Here is a 24,621-nt window from a genome sequence, read left to right on the forward strand (position 1 = left end):
CCCATGTTATTTAACATCTACATGAAACCGCTGGGTGAGGTTGTCCGGGGGTTTGGGGTTTGGTGTCATCAGTATGCGGATGACACCCAACTCTATTTTTCCTTTCCACCTAAAGCCAAGGAAGCTGTCCTGGTCCTGAACCAGTGCCTGGCATCAGTGATGGACTGGATGAGAGCGAACAAATTGAAATTAAATCCAGACAAGACAGAGGTGCTCCTGGTTAGTTGAAAGGCAAATCAGGGAATAGGGATTCAGCCTGTGCTGGATGGGGTTACACTCCCCCTGAAGACACAGGTTCGCAGTTTGGGTGTGCTCCTGGACTCAGCTTTGAACTTGGAGGCCCAGGTCTCTGCAGTGGCCAGGAGTGCTTTTGCCCAGCTAAGACTGGTGCGCCAGCTGCACCCGTTCCTGGAGACACCTGATTTGACTACAGTGATGAATGCCTTAGTTACATCCCGTTTAGATTACTGTAACGCGCTGTACGTGGGGCTGCCTTTGAAGACTGTTTGGAAACTTAAACTGGTACAAAGAGCTGCAGCCAGAGTGCTAACTGGGGCTGGTTACAACCCCCGTGTTACGAAAGCTCCACTGGCTGCCAGTTTGTTTCTGGTCACAATTCAAAGTGCTGGTTTTGACCTATAAAGCTCTATACGGCATAGGTCCAGGCTATTTGTCAGACCGTATCTCCCCATATGAGCCTGCCCAGGTGTTGAGATCCTCAGGAGAGGCCCTTCTCTCAGTCCCAACACCTTCGCAAGCATGATTGGTGGGGACGCGAGATAGGGCCTTCTCGGTGGCTGCCCCCAGGTTCTGGAACTCTCTTCCTAGGGAAGCACGAATGGCCTCTTCCTTGCTATCCTTCCGTCGGCAGGCAAATACTTTTTTATTCAGACAGGCTTTTGGACTAGAAGATGTTTAAGATAGGGCCTCATAAGGTCTGTTGTATTGTTCTATGGTCCTGTTCTTAATGTTTTAAATTGTCTTAGTATCTTAAGTGTATGTTTTATGGTTTTAATGTTACAAATAGTTTAATTCTATTTTAATTGTATATTTTTGTATGTTTTTTACCTATGTGTAGTTTTGATTTGTAAGCCGCCTGAGTTCCAGTTTTGGAAAAAGGGTGGGGCAAAAATAAAGATTCATTCATTCATTCCAAAGTAAGGGTTCAATCCCAGCTGTAAACATGGTGTTTTCTAGTCACACTTGGGGGGAAGATTAAACCATGCAGTTTCCTAAAGGCCACGTCCTCTAATTTAACATTCCCACTCCCTCTCGTCACCTGGCAATCGAGCATGCTCAGTGTGTTCTACCAGTAAGTTTTATTTTAAAAAACAACAACCGGAAGTGCGATTATTTGTATTTTCACTGGTACAATATGGCTGAAATACAAATCTTTGTTTGATCAGTGTTATGCTTTGTGCACAAGTTAGGGGGAGAAAGAAAATAAAGGCAGCAACATAAAAAAGCATTGCAGAATGGGAGAGAGCAACTGTAAGTTGCAGGAAATAAAATGAACCAAGGGAGGAGGAGGGAGTGGGTGTGGAAAAGGGAATGATTGACACACCCACCTAAAAGCATCAGAGGAAAATGTCTGCAAGCCCTAGAGATATAGAGTGAAGATGTTTTTTCCTTCCCTTTTTGGATTCTCAGAGGATTGGGTTAGTACGGATTTACAGGGGGGAAACTGTGTGATAGCCTCTATTTGCCAGTAACATCATGTGAACCATGCAAATTAAAAGGGGATGCAAGTAGCACCAGACACAAAGTAAAACCCTGTGTAGATGAGCCCTGTATAAGAACACAAATGGTGCCTATTAAAATGGGAATCTAAGAAAATCCATAAACAATCAATAATAGTTAAATATGCAGACAAACATATCAAAATAGGAACAAACAAATCGATGCAACCAATAAAAGACAAAAATATTAATATACATCACTAAACTAATATATTTGCATAAAATGGGGGATCATGTCAGCATAATACTGACTTTCACATACATTTTGTGCATGGTCAGTTTTAGAATTACAATAGACTTAAGTTAGATTTAATTTATATGCTGCCTTTCCACAAAGGAAATTGTGTTTTATGTCACTCAAAACAGTAATACATGCAAATAATAAACAAGCATTTCAATAGCAATAAGAATAAATTTCTAACGTAATATCAGTATTCCATGATATCTCAATCACAAGTCATAAAAAAACATTGGTCTTAAAAAATCCAAACAAAATCTCTGCATATAAATCTTACAATTCATATGCACCATCAACAATCAGCCTAGTAATGGAAGCTGTCAAAACCCCATCTATCACCTGGTGTGATTTTTAAAATCATGGCCTACTCCTCACACCAAGGTATAAACCAATTAACACTCCCCCAGGCTTCCCAGAACTGAGATGGTACCTTCATGATCTGTTTTATGCAACCAGAATGTGTGTCTCCTCCTGCAAGACTTTCCGAAAACAATTTCCTGGTGGCAGTAACCAAGCCCTTGATGGCAGCCAGAGCATCTCTCCCCCCTTCACCTTGATTCAAGGTTCCTTCACCTTGATCCAGACCCCTGTGATGCTGCAGTACACATACAATTCTCCTGCAGTGTGCTCTTCCTCACTTCAAGCCATGTGTGACTTGAAGACACATATGGATGAATGCCAAAATAGCCACAATGAACTAAAAGTTTCCTGCTCAAGAACAGCACTGGGAGGGAGAAATGGTTTCCATTGAATGGAAACCACTGCTCCCTCCTTGAGCAAGGCATGCTTCCACTGCACATCAGCTAATGTGCAGCTGGATGCCTGCCCTGCTCACTTTAAGCTCCTATTTGTTCCTTTGAAGCTGTGCCCTTACCTGCTCCACACCTGATGTTATGCATGATGCCAAGTGTAGGGTGGGTGGATGTAGGTCCCCCAAAATGGCCCGATGGCCTTTATAGAAAGGCCTGATGAGCCGAGTTGCCCCATGGGCCAGAGGTTCCCCACCCCTGCTGTGGTGCATATCTGAATCAAACAAAGGTAGTATGACATTGTCATTGTTTTAAAACCACCTGTGAGTACAACCCTTTTGGGCCTAAATCCACACAGGGTTTTGTATGATGTCCTACACAAAGGGTTTGTCTTTCCATTTCACTGCAGGTTCTTGTGCTCTGTTGCAAACCCTCTCCTGAAGGTTGGGGAATCCACTGGAGCAGCATGAGTGACTGCAGTCAGAAGGAGAAATCAGCAACCCTTTCATGAGCAAATGGAAGCATCTTTCAATCTCGGCTATTATGTCTTTAGTGTGCACAATTCAGGTGCAAGCTCAAAAATGCAATGCACAAAGCAACTCTCAATACAGGGAACAGGTCCCGTTCACATCCTTTGCTTGTGGGATTTCCCCTTCTGTTGAAATGTGCACGTCTCACATACTGTATGTATGACAGCTGCACAGCCCGCATATTAGATTGTAGACCATGCCAAATTAATATAAAACAGAGGATGAAGCCAGACCTAACATCAGCACCTGGCACCCTACAACAGCAGACAGGGCCCCAACAATCTGTGTCCTTCCCTACCTGTTGGTTTACTGAGTGGCAGCAGTGGAGGTAGCCATTTTAATTTCCCAACTACAACTTCGCTCTTTGTGGGAAATGAAAATGCAGAAGGAGTCCTCCAGAGGGCACTTTACTGAGTCCTCCTTCAAAATGAAGCTGACCCTGGGGGAAGGCAGTCTAAAAAGAAGGGACAAGCAGGAGAGGGGCACTGAATTCCTCTCATCCCCATGCTTCTCACTCCCCCCCCCAAATGCCTACCCTCCCCCAGTTTCTTTTCTCTCTTGGGGCCCCACCAGAGAAAAATGGCTGGGTAGTTAAAAGTAAAAAGTAGCAGGCAGGGAAAGGCTTCAGAATCTGCTTCCCGCTTCTCCACTTTGAACTGACCCACACCACTCATCTTATATCAGGGATAGGGAAACTTTTCCAGTTTCAGGTCTACATTCCCTTCTTGGCAATCTTCCGGGGCCATATGTTAGTCATGGGTGGAGCAGAGGCAAAAGCAGGCAGAGTAACAAATGTAATTTTTACTTTTGTACAGGTAAAGGCTCTCCTTTCTGTCTTTCATCCAGGGAAGCAAGGGGCATTATCAAAGTTCAAGGACCCATCCCAGCCATGCAAAAAAACCAAAACCAAAACCCACCACCGTCAAGGAGGGTGCAAAGCAAGGCCAGGAGAGTGTGTGTCTAGGGAAGGGGGTGATCTGGGAGAGTCCCAAGGGCAAACAGAGAGGCTTGAAGAGTAGCATTTGGCTCCTGACCCCCAATAAATGCCATGGCAACCCATGTTCTAACACACATCTTGAATTTCTTTGAAGGTTACATTGACATGTTGCATGCTCTGGGCATAGCTGACTTTTTCAAACTCAGAGGTTCCCAGTCCAGTTGATGGTTCCAGAGCCAAGCACAAAGGATTCCCCCCCCTACATTACATTCCCATTTCTAAAAGTTCAAGTCAGCTGCAGCAAGCAAAGCCAGGAAAGGGTTGTTTGAGAGCAAAGGGTTACAATAATTTGTTTCTAAGCATGCACCAAAAGTTAACCTTTTTTATGCATGCATCTAGTCTGATGGATGCAGACTGCACAAGAAGTTCCAAATCGTTTGGTTAAGACATATGAGGGCATTCCTAAGGAATGGCAATTCTGGAAATCTGTGGCATTTGTGATTTGTAGTGTTTTATGGTATTGATTTGATCCTGGACACTACCTTGCTATTTACTGTAAGTGGTCTATAAATGTTTTAATAAATATGATAAAATCAGCACATAAAACTTGTAATATATCTCAACTTTAAAAATTGGACAGTTTGGTATTGGAAAAGAGTATATAATCATTGTTTCCACTTATCTTTTAGCCTGGTTATGTCATTAGCTGCATTTGCTGATAATGGGTTGGTCCCAGACTCAGTCATTAGAAAAGACCATGGAAATAAATGAGAATTATCATTATCTTAATTATCATTATCTTAACTACCCTTCACTATGAGGGTACAACAATTTAAAAATGCAATATTAAAATCATTGTAAAACAAATTACAGTCAAAAGAATAGAGTGGGTTCTAAAGATACTCTCTCAGCTGTCAAAGACCAGGGTAAAGAGCTGTGTCTTCAGCATACAATGGCAACTAGTTAGTGAAGGTGCCGAATGCACCTCTGTAGACAGGGGCTTCCTCAGCTTGAGGGCTGCCACAGAGAATGCCCTCTCCTGGACATTCCCCAGAAAATAACTCTGAGGATAGTGGAACTACCAAGAGAACCCCTTCTTCCAGTGTTAACACCTGAGAGAGGGCCTTTAGGGAAGGAGGCAGTCTTTCAGGTATTTAAGTTAGTCTTAAATAAGATTTCAGTGGGTCCACTCTAAGCACGACTCATTCTGGAGCCCACCCTATTGATTGGCTCCATTTTCTATTTATATTCAATAAAATAATGACTGCAATACAACAGAACAAATTGTTCAGATGCAGAGGACTCTCCAAGACCAATCTGCACATTATTAGATACGTGTAGTGTTTTAAAGAGTCTCAAGCCTGCCTTCTGCTGCCCTGCATTCTGCCACCAGAACTGTTAAGTGATATGCACAGGTCTAAATTGCGTGTCAACTAGAGATGGTAAAGAATATTCGCAAAATTAGATTTGGTATCGAATTCTGGGATAATCTGCAATTTGTCTCATCATCGAACAGGCTCCCACTCTTTCCGTGCATTTGCAGCTATTAGTGACACCGTAATTTTTTTAAAAAAAACTGTGGCGAGGATTATGTAATTATTTACGTAATTATTTTTGTAATCTGCTGCTGCTGTATACATGATATAAATATACAGCAGCATAAGGAATAGCAGAGAATATTATGTAATTTTTCAGAAAAAAACAGGGAAAAAGAGAACGGGAATCGTGATAACGAGCGGAACACAATTTTATAGCAAACAGGAACTGGCAGCCCATTTGACAAACTGAAAAACAGAATGGAATCAGATAGCGAACCCCATCCCTAGTGCCAACCCTACAATTAGTCCTCCAATATACTATGTGAAAGGAATTAGATCTTGTACTGAAGTTTAACCTGTGCCAATCTTAAATGAGTGCTTACCCTCCTGCACCCCAAGAAAGAATTCATGCCAGAAGTTGCACAAAAAGGATGAGTTTATTGCATGGAAAATAGAACAGAGAGCATAGAATTATATTCTACAGAATCAAAACTGATATGCAGGTAGCAGTTGGTACTTTCAACACATACCTGATCCTATAGAGAACAGAGAGCCCCTATCTACCCAGAACACAAATTCACACTAGAAAAGGGGAAGAGAGACAAAGAGGGGGAAAGGGGGTTGGTACCTTTTTTGTAGCTGGGAGAAATCACCAAGTCAGGGCTGAGACTGTTGCCTTGCAAGGGTTAAGCCCTCCCTTTGGGAATCAGGCAATAGGACTCACACCTGTCCTTGTGATCCTGGGTCCAGAGGAGCGTGAGAGTGAAGGTGGAAGAGGTTCATTGGAGCAAAGCTTGTTACTGAACCTGTTCATAGCTTGCCTTAAATGGGTTTGAAATCCCATTGAATCCAATGTGAACCAGAAAGGGGGGGAAGTGGAGGTGTCGGGATGACTTAAAAGGATTCCTTTGAAATGGGATTTCTTTGGTGGATGGATTATCCTTTTCCATCTCCTTGTGAGATATGGAGATATGGAAGGTATGTGTTGCCAATGTGGAACTCAGCAGGAAAGAGTGTGGGGACAAAATTAGAATTAGTTGGCTCTGCCTGTCATTGGCTCTGGCTCCATCTACTGTTGGCATCTCTGCCTTCCGCCCTACCAGTCCCAATGGGAACCAGCCACCAATGAATGTGGGATGGCAGGAAAGGGAAACTCCATGCAATCCTTTATGACTGGTTACTTTAGGCTCAGTAAAAATGAGGAGGAAAAATGTATGCATGAATTAAAGAAATGAAATGAGGGCTGAGTTTGTGACAGCCGAGTCAGAAAATGTATATTCAAGTTTTAGTGAGCATCTATTTGTTCTGAGCTGAGCATAAGAATGGGTTACAAAACAACATCAATGGCCACAGCTATAAGGATCATTACTTCGATGTTAGTGTTAAATATTATGAACCTTCCATAAATGGTGGCTGGTTTACTGCCACATATCACCCAACTAGACATTTAAATGCAATGCTCTAATTATATTATTTGTGTCAGATGACAGATATGCAACTGAATAAAGTTTGAAATAATTGCTCTCTCTTACTATGGTACCAATTCACCCTCTTTTCCCCAGTATAGTCTGAGTTTGGATCCATTCTTTTAGAAAATGATTTCTGGTACATTTGACACTCTCATTTATTTCCTCTTGAGGATTCCATATTTTGCCCTTGTTCTCTTCCTGCTTATCATTCAATGGGTGTGCTGATGGCAGTATTTTTCAGGCCTCTCTCTCTCTCTGAGCTTTATCCTCTTTTCTAAAAATGGCCCTACCAGGACAAACCAGTAGAATGCTTGACTAAGCCAGCATCCTGCAGCCCACAGTCACCAGACCTGTTGAGGTTTGGAAAGGCATAACAGAAAAGAGGAGCAATCAACACTTCTATTATTTGTTATTAATATGCAGCCAATATTCTCTTATATATTTTCCAACAAAAATCTTGTTTAGATCTATATAGCTTCCAGTATTAGCAATGTCCTTTCACTAAAGACCTCTTAACTATTATCTAATCATGCATCTTCAACAGCTATTCTGATATATCTGTGTTCCAAATAATATCAAAAAAGTCTCATCTTTTTTCCTATGGTCTCAAATCCAGCCAGCTACTATTGTGCTGGTGATTGTTGTTGTTCCATCAGTATACATGTACACAGCTGTTCAAAGAATACACAACTCTTACAAATCAAACTCATCTTGAATACTGAGTCCAGTTCTGGTCTCCGCACTTCAAGAAGGATGCAGACAAACTGGAACAGGTTCAGAGGAGGGCAACAAGGATGATCAGGGGACCGGAAACAAAGCCCTATGAGGAGAGACTGAAAGAACTGGGCATGTTTAGCCTGGAGAAGAGAAGACTGAGGGGAGATATAATAGCACTCTTCAAGTACATGTAAGGTTGTCACATAGAGTTGGGCCGGGATCTCTTCTCGATCGTCCCAGAGTGCAGGACATGGAATAATGGGCTCAAGTTGCAGGAAGCCAGATTTCGACTGGACATCAGGAAAAACTTCCTAACTGTTAGACCCATACGACAATGGAACCAATTACCTAGAGAGGTAGTAGGCTCTGCAACACTGGAGGCATTCCAGAGGCAGCTGGACAGCCATCTGTTGGGAATGCTTTGATTTGGATTCCTGCATTGAGCAGGGGTTGGACTTGATGGCCTTATAGGCCCCTTCCAACTCTACTATTCTATGATTCTATGAAATGCTATGTAACAGAGCTGGCCACCTCAAATAGGCCACAGGAGTTGAGGTGTAGAGACCTCAGTCGTGAGGGCAATACACAGTTATTGAGCTGAAATGAAGTTGTTCCTAAAATACTGGCATGCGTCCAAAATGCCCACATTATGAGCAGAGATATTTCTTTGTGCCTCAAGGGCAGTGTTGCCCATCCCTCCTCCCATTAGCAGCCTCTGTAGGTGCTCTGTTCCCTCTACCTTTTTGAACCAGTTTTCAAGGGTTTGGGTGTTGCAGATGAGGAAAGAATTCTGCTACCCAAGTTGAAAGCATTTGGGTTCATCCACACTTGTGGATGTGTGGATATTCCACAAATGTTCAATATTTGTTGGAGATTATTCGACATCCAACAATTTCATAGTGAATTGATGAGAAACAGCATTTAGTACATGTTCCAGTAGCTTCATTCATGAGAGAGGAATCAAAGAAGCAACAGTTTACAAGATTTCAAGGTTAACATCAAAATCTGAATGGCAAGATTTAAATTTGCTGAATTTCAATTATTGTTTTGTTTAATTTCACCTCTACACACAAATCATGGATCCCATTGCTTGGATAACTCCTCCAGGCCTAACTTTGCTCAGCAGTGATAAAACTGTCTGTCTTTGATGATGCGTGGAAGGCTCAGTAGATACAAATTCCCAGAAGGGAAAACATTTAATTCCCTCCCTTCTGAGTCCTACAGATATTAATCGCACTCACCTGACACACTGAGAGGGGAAGCAATTGTCTTTTTCATTGCTATGATAATGGTAGCTAGGTGGCCCAAGTCAGATGCAAAATTGCATGTGGTGAACCAGTCCTACAAAGACCCCCAATGTATTTTATTCACCCCACTTTTTGAATGACTTCTTTTACAAGGGTGCCATTTCAGGGTTCAATGATGGGAACACAGAAAATTCAGTGGAGGGCAAGATTCACAAGCCTCATCTTGGATATATTCAAGACTGGGAAAGAAGAAGTGGAGGTTGGTCCATTAGGGCAAATGAAGTACTGCCCACCAACCTCAGTCTTACTTCAGCCAGCCCCCTGCTTGTCATCTTACTTGCAACCAGTCCAGAGGATGGAACTCTATGTCAGCTTCCCCTTCCTTAGTGTTGCCCTTATAGAACTCAGCAGGGAAGAGGATGGAGACCTCTATTGGCTCTGGCTTTGCCTACTGTTTGTATCCCTCCCCTCTGCCCTGCTGAAAGGGTACCAGCCACCACTGGAAGGAAGGATATATTATGGAAGGAATGATATATTATGAGCATAATAACCAGATATATAGAGGCTGCTCTTGATGTACAACCACAGATAGTCTGAAACAACGGTTTGGGCTTCCAATACACATCCTGCCTTCCATAAATGGCATGCAGCAGCCCACCCGCCATTGTCATTTGAAGCACAGTGATCCATTCATAACACTTACAATTTGTAACAGTTGTTATGAAGTGTAAGGTGTGAACCAGACAATGGTTCAACAAGGGGATAAAAGTGAATTTCTTGTTTTAACATTAGAGCTGGTAAAGAAGATCATGTGTTAATTAAATAAAAGACTAAATGGGACAAACCTTTGAAACAGCGGACATAACATTTAAGAACAAAACCAACATGGCAGGGTAAAGGTCAGAGAAGATCAAGTTAAAAGCTAATAGTTGTGCTTTTCCCATTTTATTATTGATCAATAGGACGCTGGGTTTTTTCTTCCCTGCGAAAATGCAACAGCAGAGTTATTACTGACCTTTTCCTCACCCTTCCATTGTGTATAAAATCACAGCAAAAACAACAACTTCATAAGCCGCACAGTTTTTCTAACGGAAAGAATGCGTGTGTCCAGAAAAATAATGTAAGATGTTTATATCCTCGGAAAATAGGTCTTTTCGACAAACCCGCTTCCCTTTTAATTATAGATGCAAAAGCCTCTGGTTCAAGGAGGCTTCCACTCAGAATCACAAATTGCATGTGGAAAACTCAGCAGTCTCTGGTTTTGGCATTTAAATGAATAATTTGACAGCTCAATTCTGAAACCACAAAATGAATGCTGAAAAATAAAAATGTTTCCTCCACAATGGGGTTGGGCCCTGTTAAAATATAGCAATGGTCTTTTAATATCAACATTGTTCCCTTTCCCTTCTGTAAAACTTGATCAGTTTTATTCCTCTGCTTTATATCAAGGTCTAACAGAAGAAATTGGGTGCATTTCAGATTAATATTGCCTATCATCTTATTCCCCCTTGATTTCTCCTTATATGGCTGAAACTCGTTCCCAGCATTACCCTTTGTTCCTTCAAATCGCTCCTCAAAACCTTCTTCTTCTAGGATGACTTTACATAAATCCTTAATGCTCATCCCAAACAAGAATGAAGCCTAAATATGTGTAGCTACACTTGTTCGTATGCATCCTTTGCTATCCTGGTCTTTTCCATCTTTCCCCACTGTCAAAATTCAGACCTGGCTTAGAGACAGTTGTTTTCACCATGGGGATTTGCATCTTATGCTCAGTTTCCTACATCTGGCCATATTGTGATGCAGAACTCACTGCCTAAGAAGAGCCATCATGCAATGGGTTTCTCCTTCCTCATCCTACATCAGAGGTGGGGAACCTGTGACCTTCTGGATGTTGTTGGACTCCAACTCCCATCAGCCCTAGCCAGCATAGTCAATGGTCAAGGATGATGGTAGGTGTCCAATAACATTGGAAGGGTTACAGGTTCCCCACCCCTGTCCTACATCCATGGCAGCTGCTAGATGGGTTGGGGGAGGACCAAAAGAAACTCACTGCATAATGTATAATGGCCCCAACTCACATGGTGAGTTCTACTTCATAAGACATTTGGAAGATGAGAAATATTTTGCCATGAAGATTTGTGGATGCAGATACGCATGGCAAAAAAAGGCTAGGTCAGCATTCCCCAACCTGGTGCCCTCAGATATTTTGACCTACAACTCCCATCATCTAGGGTTACCGTTATTTTGTCATTTCAAAAAGAGTACATTTGGCTTCTATAAGTGAAAAGTAAGAGTATGCTGTTGCACCATCTCAAAAAGAATACATGTACTCATAAACGAGTACGGTTGGTAACCCTACCATCATCCCTAGCTAGGGGTGGCTGGGGCTGATGGGAGCTATAAGCTAAGAAATCTGCAGGCCCCAGGATTGGGAAGGCTAGATTAGACATTATTTTTACAATGGAGATCTGCATGCCTGGAATTTCATGGCATGTGTTTCCTATGTCCACATATGGCTAAACTAGAGGGCCTTTAACGCTGGTTTAATAAAATACTCTTTAGCTTACAGCAAAAAGAAAAACAGACATTTGTGAAGCCAGAAAACATCTCCCCATCTCCCCAGGCCTGGCAACACAATTAGCAGTGTATGCTTATCAGCTGTGTTAGTATGCACACGAGGCATGTTAACTGAGCATGACAAATCTGTGTCATTCTACCCCCCTCCAAAAAAGACCCTCCGTGGCGCAGAGTGGTAAGCGGCGGTAACGCAGCCAAAGCTCTGTTCACGGCCGGAGTTCGATTCCAAGGGAAGGAGGAAGTCGAATCTCCGGTAAAAGGGGTCGAGGTCCACTCAGCCTTCCATCCGTGGTGAGTACCTGGCATATGCTGGGGGGTAAACCCTAAGAGTCAGAAACGACTTGCACTACAAGTGTGGGGACACCTTTACCTTTACCTTTTTTACCAAAAAAAAAGGTGCTTCATCAAGTACCAGAGGCAAAATAGAGAAGAAGCACAATAGAAGCTCTCTCCTTACACTGGAACTTACCACCTGCCAGAGAAAAGGTACTTCTCACACCAGCTCTGCAGCTCATTTCAAGGGGATAGCTGTGCATTCTGAGGATAGAGATGGATGCTACAGGCTCTCACTGTGCAATGAAGCCTCCCCTCATTTTTTTCATGAAAATGGCACATTCACAGATTTTGTTTTCCTTTGCTGAAACATAAATTATAGAGGCAGAATATCTGTAAGTGAAGGGAGAAACCACAAATATTTTTGAAGCAAGGGAAGTGGGTGATTTGACCATCGGGATAATTTATTCTGTTAGGATGGTTAGGGGTGCTCCAACTTTACAGAGGACAGTCATATATTTGAAGGGCTGTCAAAGGACAGCAGCAATGGCACCAGAAAAAAATCAGGTGGGAGAGGGACAGACACCAGAAAAAAGGGGGGCAGAAAAGGGGCAAAGTATGTTTTTAGGTGGGCAAAATCTACTAGGTAGGGGGTGAGCTCCTTGTTGGGGGCACTTGCCCCCTTGACCCCCCCCCTTTGATGCTGCCCCTGAAGAACAGTCTTCTGTTTGTAGGAATCCTCTATTTGAAGGGCTGCCCGGTCCAAGTACAGTTTAAAGGGAAAAAACCTTAGAAGGGAGAACAGTGAAGTTGCCCATCAACAGTTAGCACTATGGTGAGATGCATTCCAATTATAGTAATTATTTCTAAATTTGTGTCTGCACATGTGAGTTATATGTGCAGTGTCTATGCAAGCTTATATCCTTTTTTAATTATGCATTTCCTCTTCCCCCCCTTTTTTGTCAATGTGTAAGTGACCATTCCAATACATCCATCCAATCCATGGACTGCCTTCAAGTCGATCCCGACTTATGGCTACCCTATGAATAGAGTTTTCATGGTAAGCAGTATTCAGAGGGGGTTTACCATTGCCTCCCTCTGAGGCTAGTCCTCCCCAGCTGGCTAGGGCCTGCTCAGCTTGCCACAGCTGCACAAGCCAGCCCCTTCCTTGTCCTTCATACACACACAATGCCAACCCCAACTCTGTTACATACACACACCCTGTCTAAAATGTTACAGTCCAGAAAATCTTGACCCCCTTGGATCTGGTGAATATGTAAACAAGCTCTAGACTGAAACAAATAGCTTCATTCTAAGCCATCTTGTCGCGGCACTGAGGGGATTCTAACAGCTACAACAGCACATCATCAAACAACATGATGTTAACACAGGCATTGCAAGCATGTATGTCGGTGTAAATTTTTAGGAATTAGGTGCAGAGCCCTGCTTCACCAATGTAAAACAAAGAGAGAGAGAGAGAATATTCTCTGTGGATAATTGTTTATAAGGAAGGAAACGAGTCTAGGAACAATGTACCTATCAATCAGTGCCTGTGGTGAACTGATTTGTTAAAGTTAATAGAGCAATCTATAATGTAAGACAAATTAGTGTTATTAGTCTAGGTTTTATGGTCCAATGCAAGTAATAATATGCAGTAATGCAATAAGAATAATTAGTTATTATGATAAAATGTACTTTTTAATATGGAAAAAGTATGTTTGCATTTGTGTGTGTGCGTTGTTCACTTTCCAATATCTCCAGCAATTCCCTCTATAGCTGCCTCAGGGCATACAACGCCCCCGCCCCTGAAGTAAGATTCAAGACTGAAAATTACTGCATATATATAAAAACAAAGATGTGAAAGAAAAAGAGTAGCAAAACTTATTATGAAAGCAAAAGAAGCTTAATCTCATTATTAAACCAACAAAATAGGCTATTGTAATTTAAGATTTTAATTCATTTCAGACTTTCATCTAATTTATACATAAGAAAGAAGGACAATAAACTTTCTAAAACTATGATAGAGATCCAAAGAGCAGCTTCCTGTCCAACATCTTGGGCATGCTCAGTAGAAATTCTGGCCTTTTTATTTGTTTGAAGGGTAAATTACAAAGTGTTTTTGAAACTCTCCTTTTCAAAAAGTTTCAAAAGTATTTCCCCCCAAAAAGCATGGGGAGATGGGAAATAAGTCAACAGAATTAGTTGCCCAGAATTAGTTGTTCTTTAGATCCTAATTTCCAATTTATATATTTGTTCGATGCACTGCTTAAGGCCGCAGTCCTAACTTTGCTTATCTGGGAGTAGGGATGGAAGGATCTGTCGATTTTGGTTGTCTCAGTTTCTCATTTTTCCAATCTTCAGCTTAGTTCTCCACATTTCTGTGGCAAACTTTGATTTTAAAAAAATCCACATGAAAATTCTTCAGCATTTTAGTATGAATTTCTTCTACTAAACACATTTTTGTATGCAGTTTTGATTAATGTACACATTTCTGCAAACAGTTTCTCCTAATATATTTCATATATAATTTTCACTAATATATTCATATTTCTGCACATTGTCCCCTAATATATGCAATGTTTTGTAAACATTTGGTTGGTTGGTTGGTTGGTTGGTTGGTTGGTTGGTTGGTTGGTTGGTTGGTTGGTTGGTTGGCTGGTTGGTTGGTTGGCTGGTTGGTTGGAGCATTGCATCACAAAATTTGGGTAAGTGTGACTTTCAAAGGATAGCTGTATTTTGGTTCTCATATTGTTTTGGAAAGTGCAAATCTGAAAGAAGCTCGGAGAATGGCAACAAGGGAGAAGGCCTTCTCAGCGGTGGCTCCCAAATTATGGAATGATTGTTCTGACGAGGTGCGCCTGGCACCAACACTGTTATCTTTTCAGCGCCAGGTCAAGACTTTCCTCTTCTCCCAGGCATTTTAGCAAGTGTTCTATATTGTTTAAAAATTTTAAATTGTGTTTTAAATTGTTTTTAAAAGATGTATTTTAAATTGTATTTGTTTTTAGTTATTGTAAAGAGCCCAGAGAGCTTCGGCTATGGGGCGGTATAAAAGTTTAATAAATAAATAAATAAATAAAATGTGAACCAAATCGAATTTCTCCCCCACCTATCTATTGAATTCAATAGGATGGCTGATTAGGATTGCAGTGCTAGACAAAGAAGAAACTATTCTACACATGGGGGGATTTCAGATTAAGAACATAACAATGTAACTACATAAAAAGAGCCAATGGCCCATTAGTCCAGCATCCTGTTCTCACAGTGGCCAAATACCAATGGGAAGTCCGCAAGCAGGACCTGAACACAAGAGCACACAAGACTGCAGCTGAGTTTCATGTCTCCCTCACATTTTTCATATGATAGGACCTTCACACAACTGATAGTGTAATTTAATTGTATTTGTGGTAAACTGCTGAGACTTCTCCACATAAAATATGTAATGGGTTACATGTAAAACCATACAGCTCCTGTTCCTTAGCTTGCAGCATCAGCATCCCAAAAGTAAGAGGTGGTAATCCTGTCCTGAGAACAAAATAACTCTAATAATGAGGTCCATGCAGTGGTGTAGAGTGGGTGCTGTTGATAGCACTGACCTTTCTCCTTTAGCCACACTCATTTAATACCATCTATACTAAAACATTTTTAAAGAAACAGGCAACATAATAGAGCATATATACAGTCCCTTTCAGCACTGACCAACTGACTTCACACACTCAGAATGGAGTTGGCTTTCTTCCAGAATGGGCAATCGCACTCCTAAGTTGGCCCTTAGCCCTCCTGACAACTTCTTTTTTTAGAAAGGAACACAGGCCAAAAGCTTAGAGTAGAACTCAGAGGTGGATTTACCATGAGGCAAAAGAAGGTGAGGATGCCTCATACAGAAAATTAAGTATGCTATTAAACGTGACAGAGACTAGATGCACTGTCTCTGGCATGATACCAGCCCCTGTGTCAAGAGAGATCCATAATGGTGGTACTGGCCCCGGTAGTTTCTATAGGGTAGTAGGCCCCTAGGTCTGGACAACTCTCCAACTCATGTAACAATTCTCTATGATAATGCGGCTAGTGTTTACTTTGACTGGGAAGACCTGAGTTCAAATTCCCACTCATCCATGACATTTCCTGGGCAATGTCAAGCCTGTCTCTAACCTACTCACAGTGCTAATAAAATGAGGGGAATCGTGTATATTCAATCCCAAGTTCCTTGAAGGAAAGGGAGGGTACAAATGTAATAAAAAAGCTCAGACCTTGTCACCTAAATCTGAAAGTGCTTGCCCAGCCACACTACATTTTATGTAAAGGAAGATTAAGACAAGTGGCACCCAGGTTTTAGGCCAATGCACATGAAATAATTGAAACTAGAAAAGTATGAAATATTCTTAATAAAACTGATACAACTGTGTAGATAAAAGAAAGACAAAACAGATTCTTTTAAAAACAAAACAGGAGCAGTTTCTGGATTTCTGGGATATAAGATACAGCCAAAATTTACATTCAGATATGTTACAGTTTTAATTAGTTTTGTTGTATATGGTCATTAATTACCCATCAAAAATAGATTTATCCCTACTAACCCAGGATAACATTCCATGCTTCCGATAAAGTGAACTCTAGTCCATGAAAGCTTATGCCATAATAAATTTGTTATGTCTTTAAGGTGCTACAAGAGTCCTTGCTGTTCATGGAGAAAAGAGTTACTTATATTTTAGGTTTTATATATATATATATATATATATATATATATATATATATATATATATATATTATGCCACAGTTAAATGTGGCAGCTAACAAGCATAACCCACTTGGAATTATCCTGTGCAAGCACCACTGAAATAAAAGGGAGCTGCACAAACAGGCTTGCGCAGGAGAACTTCCTAATTTATTTTGCCCAGTGAGTAAAATGTTTTCATATTTGTGCCTGTGTATCTTGAAACAAGAAAAACTGAAAATTAAATTTAGACATCCTTGCAATTAATTTTTTGCTCCAAAGATCTTAAAACAGAAGCTTGGCAAGCAAATCCTTATAATCAATGTATACAACCTGAACATTTTTTTTTGCTTTCTTCTTAAAACTAGTCCTTAATTAACTGAATTAAAGTGCTTTCTGCTTTCTTAAATGTAAAGCTGTACTTATTTCATTTATAAATTTATTCCAGAGAAAATTAAAACAATAGAAGCTCCTGGATTGCATTCCCTTTTAGATTAGTATTTTACAATATACATACTGTTCCTTTACTTTTTTGATGGCCATAACGGAATTTCATTTAATTACCTGAACTAAAAGGTTTCAGGCCCATCAGACTGCCTTTCAAGGTATTAGCCGATTCTATAACCAATTACCCACATTCTCCTTTACTTATTGCAAATGTGACCTTTCGTTTGAATTTGATTGCAAGTTTCCTGCTGAGGGTGTATAACTATCTCTGTGTCTAAGTATGGCTATTGTCTTCACATGTGATGACTGCGGTTAATTTTAATACGCTTTGATGGCTGGAGAACAAATAAGTGTCGGTGACAAAGTGCAGAGACATTTGAAGGAGGATAAGCTACCACTTTAATGAGTGGGGATCAGGAAGCTAAGAGGCCTGCTAGTAACAAACCAAAAGACCTGCAACCCAGACAAAGAAGAATGTTTGCCTATCTACAGGTAATAAGAAACTCATTACGGTGGCTTACACACAAGAAGCAAAACAGAATACAAATGAAAGGGTGGATAAATATAGCTGCAATTATCAGTTCACATAAACTAGAGGTGGGGCACGTGTGGCTCTCCAGATGCTATTGGACTACAGTTCCCATCATCCCTGACCATTGGCCATACTGGCTGGAGCTGACGGGAATTGGAGCCCAACAACCTTTGGAGGGCCACAAGGTCCCCATCCCTTACATAAACAAAAGGTTTAAAATGAGACTTCCCCCAGCTTTGCCACAAAGGAAATCATGTGATATCGAATTGTAAGTACTAACTAAGAAGCATTGTTTTAATAATACTGGTGAAAAAAGCAGGTTTTCAGCACTGAGCTGTGGGCACAGGTTTACCATATTTCCAGAGCCTCAGATCCTGAGATGTATGATGATGGGGGGGGGGAGATAAGGGTTGTGCCTAGTTGACTAGGGGTGAAGCCTAGAAAGCTAGGGGAACTTAGCACCCTTTGTCGAAGCAGAGGACAACTAACAGGATCACTTGAAGGATAAGGCTCTCAATGACTACTAGACAGAATGGCTATATTCTACCTCCACTGTTGGAGATAGTATGCCTCTGAATGCCAGTTGCAGGTGGGGAGAGGGCTCTTGCACTCATGTCCTGCTTGTGGGCTTCCCCTCAGCATCGGGTTAGCCACTGTAAGAACAGGAAGCTGGACTAGATGGGCCACTGGCCTGCCCCAGCAAGGTTCTTCTCGTGTTTTATCAGGGGACAGATTGTGGCTATACCTGGCAGCTCATGGGTAAAACTTGATAGTCATGATTGTGGACCTACTAGCAAAACCTCTCATCAAGGCTAGAAGAAGATAGCTGGACCTCCTTTGGTTTTACTCCTGCTGGAGAACTGTCATCATTAAGCCCAAACCTTGACACTTCAGCTGAATTCAGAGATCTAACTACTGTACCTAGGCGCGTGTCTGAAGGCAGATGAGACCAGCACCCTGCTGAAGCTAAGCAGGGTCAGGTCTGGTCAGTGCCTGGATGGGAGACTGCCTGGAAACCATATGTAAGCCACCTTGGGTTTCTATCATGAAAAGAAAGGTGAAGTATAAATGAAATAAATAATAATAAATAATATTATTGGACTCCAACTCCTGGCAGCCTTAATCGGCAGAGTCAGTGGCTAGGGATGATGGGATCTGTAGTCCAGTAGCATCGGGAGGGCACCATATTGGCTACCCCTCCCCTAAGGAGATGGCTACATCTTTGAAACACTGGGTGAAACTCTAAGACTGGCAATCCTTGTCAGATGGGCCAGTGGGCTGCCAAGGAGATGGACCCATGGTGGGGACTACCTAGAAATGTGAAGGTCCAGAAAAAAAATGAACATTTGTGTGAGGGGAACTATTTCCCCCCCAATTTTTCTATTTTTTCCCCCTGGACCTTCACATCTCTAGGACCACCTGTCCTGTCCTTTCTTGTAGGACAGCTTAAGGGGTGGGAGGCAAAGCCTAAAAGGCTTTTAAAACATGAGGGAGGGGGAGCTTCAATGAGCTATATGCCTCTCTTAAGTACATAAGAAGAGCCTGCTGGATCAGGCCAGTGGCCCATCTAGTCCAGCATCCTGTTCTCACACTGGCCAACCAGGTGCCTGGGGGAAGCCCACAAGCAGGACCCGAGTGCAAAAACAGGGTAAATACATTAGCAGAAGGAAAAAGGACTAGTTTAAGATGCATCTAATATCACATCCACATTAAGGATGTAAGAGAACAAATCAACATCCATTTTTCCCACTAACAATTTCCTAGAAGCAAAGGGTCAAGAATAGGGTGAGCAAGAACCAGCCCAGCTCCTCACTGGAAGCATCACTGAATAAGGGCACACATGCCGAGAAGCAACAGCGTTTCCCAAGGTTTGGAGAAATTTAGTGGGCATCTCAGTAAAATGACCACAGGGATGGGCTATAGCTGGATAGGACTGAATGGAAGGAGGAGGAGATGCATCAGGAGGATGCTGAGATGAAGGTGCAGGTAGAAGGCACAGGGAATGGTCCCAAAGGGCTGAGAAAAGGAAGCAGGAAACAGAGGGAAGGTGCATGCTTGTGTCTACTCTAGATGGATGGTGTGTGCAAAAGAGGATGGTGTATGGGTGTGGTGTGAATGGAGGGTTGGATGAGACATGAGTGAGTGAGTGAGTGAGACAGGGAGACAGAGAGAGAGAGAGAGGATGGATGGATGGATGGATGGATGGATGGATGGATGGATGGATGGATGGATGGATGGATGGGTGTGTGCATGCACACATGCACATATGTATAAGAGAGGTGTGATGGTTTTGGCCATGCCCACTGTCAGCTGTAGCCCCACACACCATTGGCATGCAGTCCCCAACAGATTACCCCCAAAGGAATGTGGCCCTCAGGAGGGGGAAATGTTCCCTAACCAATGGAAAGAAAAATAGAACAAAGACAGCTGGGAAGGGGAGCTGGGTGTGGTACTTCACCAGTTACTGTACAATCCATCTCCACAGCCACATTTCCATGCACATTCCCATCATTTAGTGATTATCTTGCAAGTCAGAAATATTAATTCTAAACATTAAGTCTGGTGTGTGTGTGTGTGTATGTATATGTCAAAAGCATATAAAGAAAAACATTGTGTATCACTTAGCTCTGAGAATCAAACTTATTAATGAGGATAAATACCAGAGAAGGATCAGTGAACTTAAAGAACACCTTCTTCTGAGAGGATATCCTGCCCATATTATTGATTGCAACATCCACCAAGCCTCCATTCTGTCCAGAGAAAACCTCCTCCATCATAATGAGGTGTCAAAGAACAAAGAACAATGGATTCCATTTGTGGTGTTCCATCCAGCATCTCCTATCACCGAGCAATCAGGGAGAGCTACCCATTGCTAGCAAACTCTGAACATCTTACTAGAGCCATCAACAAGCTTCCTCTTGTAGCATTCACCAGACTCCTCATTTGCGCAGACTGTTGGTGAGAGCTGTGCTTAAGCCACCTATCAGCAATCCTGGGTCTCATCCTTGTCACACCAAACGCTGTATCACCTGTGTGTACCTCAGGGAGACAGCCACTTTTACAAGCACTAGGACAGGCAGAACATAATACATCAAACAGAACATCACCTGCAGGTCCTGCAGTATAATTTGTGTCATTGAATGCAAAAGACCAGGATGTCATATCTAGTACGTAGGAAAAAGTACAACTGACCTATGCACACACTTCAGAAACCACCAATCAGCAGTCTTGATAAAAAAGTGGAGCAACCAGTTGCAAAACATTTCAATACTGAGGGCCACAGTCTGTTGGACTTTTCTGTAACAGCTATAGAGATGCCAACAGATCCAGCAGCACTGACTGAAAGGAAGAACTTTTGGATATATTCTCTGGACACATTGGCACCACATGGCCTTAATGTGGAGGACAGTACCACCACTACTTAGCTTCTGCAAATGAAGCCCCTCTGAGCATTCCATCCTCAAAGCTCTATAACTGCCACCTTGGTAACAGCATTTGTATGTTAGCAGCTGATGAAGGCAGAAGCCGAAACGTTTTGGTAGAACAATAAAAACCTCTGTTTTGTTAATCACAGTTACATGTGTGTATATATATCAAATCAAATCATATATCATATCAAATCATCTGTGATTAATAAAATCAAATCATATATGATTAATATGATTAATAAAATACAACAGAATGAAAAGTACAAGCAAGCAAGTTCAGTGGTGAATGATGGACGTCCAAGTGCACCAGACAGCAATCACATCACTTTGTCATAGGTTCACAGTAGTTTTCATGAACAGACACCACCTCCTCAATGGAATAAGCTCTTTGCTTGGTTAGTTCCATCATGTAAAGTTTGAGAGGCTCAGAGACTTCCTACCCTAGATGCAGTTTTCTTGGTGGAAGTAATTTCTTCCACCATGAGAACTCATCTATTCAAACATGTTATCCCAGGGAGTTTGCAGTTGTTCATACTCAGTGTCACCTGTCAATGTTTTCCCAATGTAGTATTATTAATTTCTCTCTTTCGCCACATCCCCAATTTTTTTCACTTCTCTTCTTCTATATGCTAATTGGCAGGCGTGCAAACCCCCATATCCCAGTAGCCATTGGTGCCAAAATTATGGGGCTGAGCAATCATCATCTAAGCTGTTGAAGAACCTGTGATTAATGCATCTTTCCCATTATGTGTGTGCTGTTGTCCATGGGACCTGGCCATTGCCTCCTCATATTCCCTTTGTCTGTCTTCTGGGTGCTTTCACACTGCACTTTATTCCGTTATTCTGACGATTTATTCCTGTTAATTTGCACATAAAAATTTGAGCTTTCACACGTCATAACGGGTAGCTCCGGAATTCTGGTGGAATGTAGTGGAAGTTTTGCACTAAATTCCACAATAAATGATACTGGGAAAATTCCGATAGCAAGGCCGGGGACACGGAAGATCGCGGGAGCTTTGCGCTAGCTGCCGCTGCTCACGACAGCCATCCCAGCATACAGTGCATTCCTGCCCTTACCAAGGGCCCTCCTCGTGCCTTCCAGCCGATCCCAGCTGCGCCTGTCAGCTGATTGCGTTCATGATCGCGCCTCTTTCAACCCCCCCACGCACTGAAAGAACAGGCCTCAAACCAGCTCATCCAGTGTCACGTGAGGCCGAATTGGGGGGGGGAGAAAAACTGTGCTCTGTGTGAACGACTGTTGCACAAAATGCCGGTATAGCAGGTACTGTAGTGTGAAAGGGATTTTTTAAATATGGGACGAAGCGCTACCTTTTTAATCTGGAAAACTAGCGCTATTAGCCCCATGTGTGAAAGCACTCTCTGTTACTCCTTTCCAAGTTCAGTTAGCTTTCTCAGCTCCTCCACATTTTCATCAAAGCTTAATTTACAGTGCTCAGCTTGGAGATGCACTAGTAGCACAAGCAAAAGCCCACTCACCAACTGCTCCTCCACTGAGGAATTGTTCCTTATGGTGGAGGAAGGAAAGCAGATTCAAATACACCAACTAAAGGATCCCTCTTTTCACTGGTGAGCTCAGATCTCCAAATCTTTCTCCAGTCTGGCTGTTAAGTTTTGCAAAATATTTTGTATCACAGTTTCCCATCCATGCATGCTTCCTGCACCACACTTGTCAGGCACCTACCAAAGCTAGAGCATCTCAGGTTGACCCATTTCTTTATTATTTTTATTTTATTTATTATTACGTTTATATCCTGGCCCTCCTCCCAGAAGGAGCCCAGGGCAGCATTGCCAATTCCAGGGGATGGGCAAGAGAAGTACTTGCCTCCTCTGCCTGAGGGCAACAGCTTACCAGGAAGTTCTTCTGCACAGTCCTTATTTGAAATAAAGGAAAGCTGGACAAATGTCTTATGTCTTATGCAACTCTCATGCATTTCAACAAGGCTCGTATAGGAGAACTTTCCAGTGGATTATGTTGCTATATTAATAACTAAAATGTGAAAGTATCACTTGAATTTTCCATCTCAATCTGCATTAAAGCAGGGGTGGCCCATCAGATGTTGTTGGATGGCAACTTCTATAATCCCTGCCTATTGGCCATGCTAGCCAGAGCTGATGGAGTTGGAGTCAAACATCTGAAGGGACACGTTAGCCACCCTGCCATAATGACTTCAACCAGCCCAGCACAAATCAGTCTACACTCTCAATGTGCCTGCATAAAGACAGTTTTTGACTCATATTAGGACTGTTAAGATAAATCATATTTTGAACTTAGCAAAATGTGGTGTGCTGCCAATATAGATATATAGTTTCATCATTAGGAATTTTAAGGATAAGAACACATAAGTTTAGGATTTAGTAAGCGAAGTCAAACTTTTCATATTTGCAAAATTATTTCCCAGACTCATCTGCTAGCATGACGTTGCCTCTGCTCCAACATAAGGGATAAATAAGAATCAGTGTGTTGCTGAGGCATTTTCCACTGTGCTGCACTTGCATTTTGAGCTATGGGGTCCAAGGACTTTTAAAAGCAGAAACATTCCAGGTATATTTAATAATTATTTATGTCCTCCAGTGGATGCAAAGCCATACAGAAGTTGGAGTCGTGATTGTATCATTGTTGAACAAAGCTGTGCTGCAGTTGTGGCAGATGGCCATTCAGCTGTTTTTAGGACTGTGACGCCCTCCTTGGACAGAGATAAGCAGTGGCAGAACTAGCCATTTTGCACTTGTCAGGGTTGAGCAATAAATCCTGTAGAAAGAGAAAAATGAGGAAAAGAGGTCCTTTAGGGACTTATTATGAGACATGTTCCCCCTGTGATATGCTTCAGGGAAAATTTCAAAAAATCCTCCACTGACCAGAGATATCCTCTAAAGGCTGTAGTACTATGACAACAATCAAATTAAGTCGAATTACTGAGGTTGCCACAAAGCTCACTGATTAAACGTGTGGCTCCCTAGAACATTATACAGCCAGTACACTGGCCACCTTTAACTTCCCCGGGCCAATTTAGAGATTGGTGAAACAGAGATGACCATGCACTGTAAAAGAACTGAGGCTGTAACAGACAGAGACAAGTTCCCTAATCACTTGGCAACTCTGGCACAAATCTGTAACAATGACAGAGTTCCACTGAGCACAAGGGGACTTGAGTTAGTCACAACTGTTCTGCCATTTTTTGTAAAGGACACGTACACAGACAGCTCTATTTAAATAACACTTTTAATTAGCTTGCACCATTGCTTTTAATGGGACTTAAGCATAGCTAACATCAGAAGGAATGGGGTATGTATCTGATCTTTAACTCACACATTATAGAATAAATTGCAAAAAAAACTAATTAGAAAAGATCAGAGGTTCCTTACAGTTACCTGTCTTGACTGAGAAATGCCCAAGTTGTGGAAAACACAACTGTTACAATGGAGACGCCACTCCTGGCAAAAACAATTTGCTACAGAAATATT

This window comes from Rhineura floridana, chromosome 1 (genome assembly GCF_030035675.1).
Source record: "Rhineura floridana isolate rRhiFlo1 chromosome 1, rRhiFlo1.hap2, whole genome shotgun sequence".
In the NCBI taxonomy this organism is placed as follows: domain Eukaryota; kingdom Metazoa; phylum Chordata; class Lepidosauria; order Squamata; family Rhineuridae; genus Rhineura; species Rhineura floridana.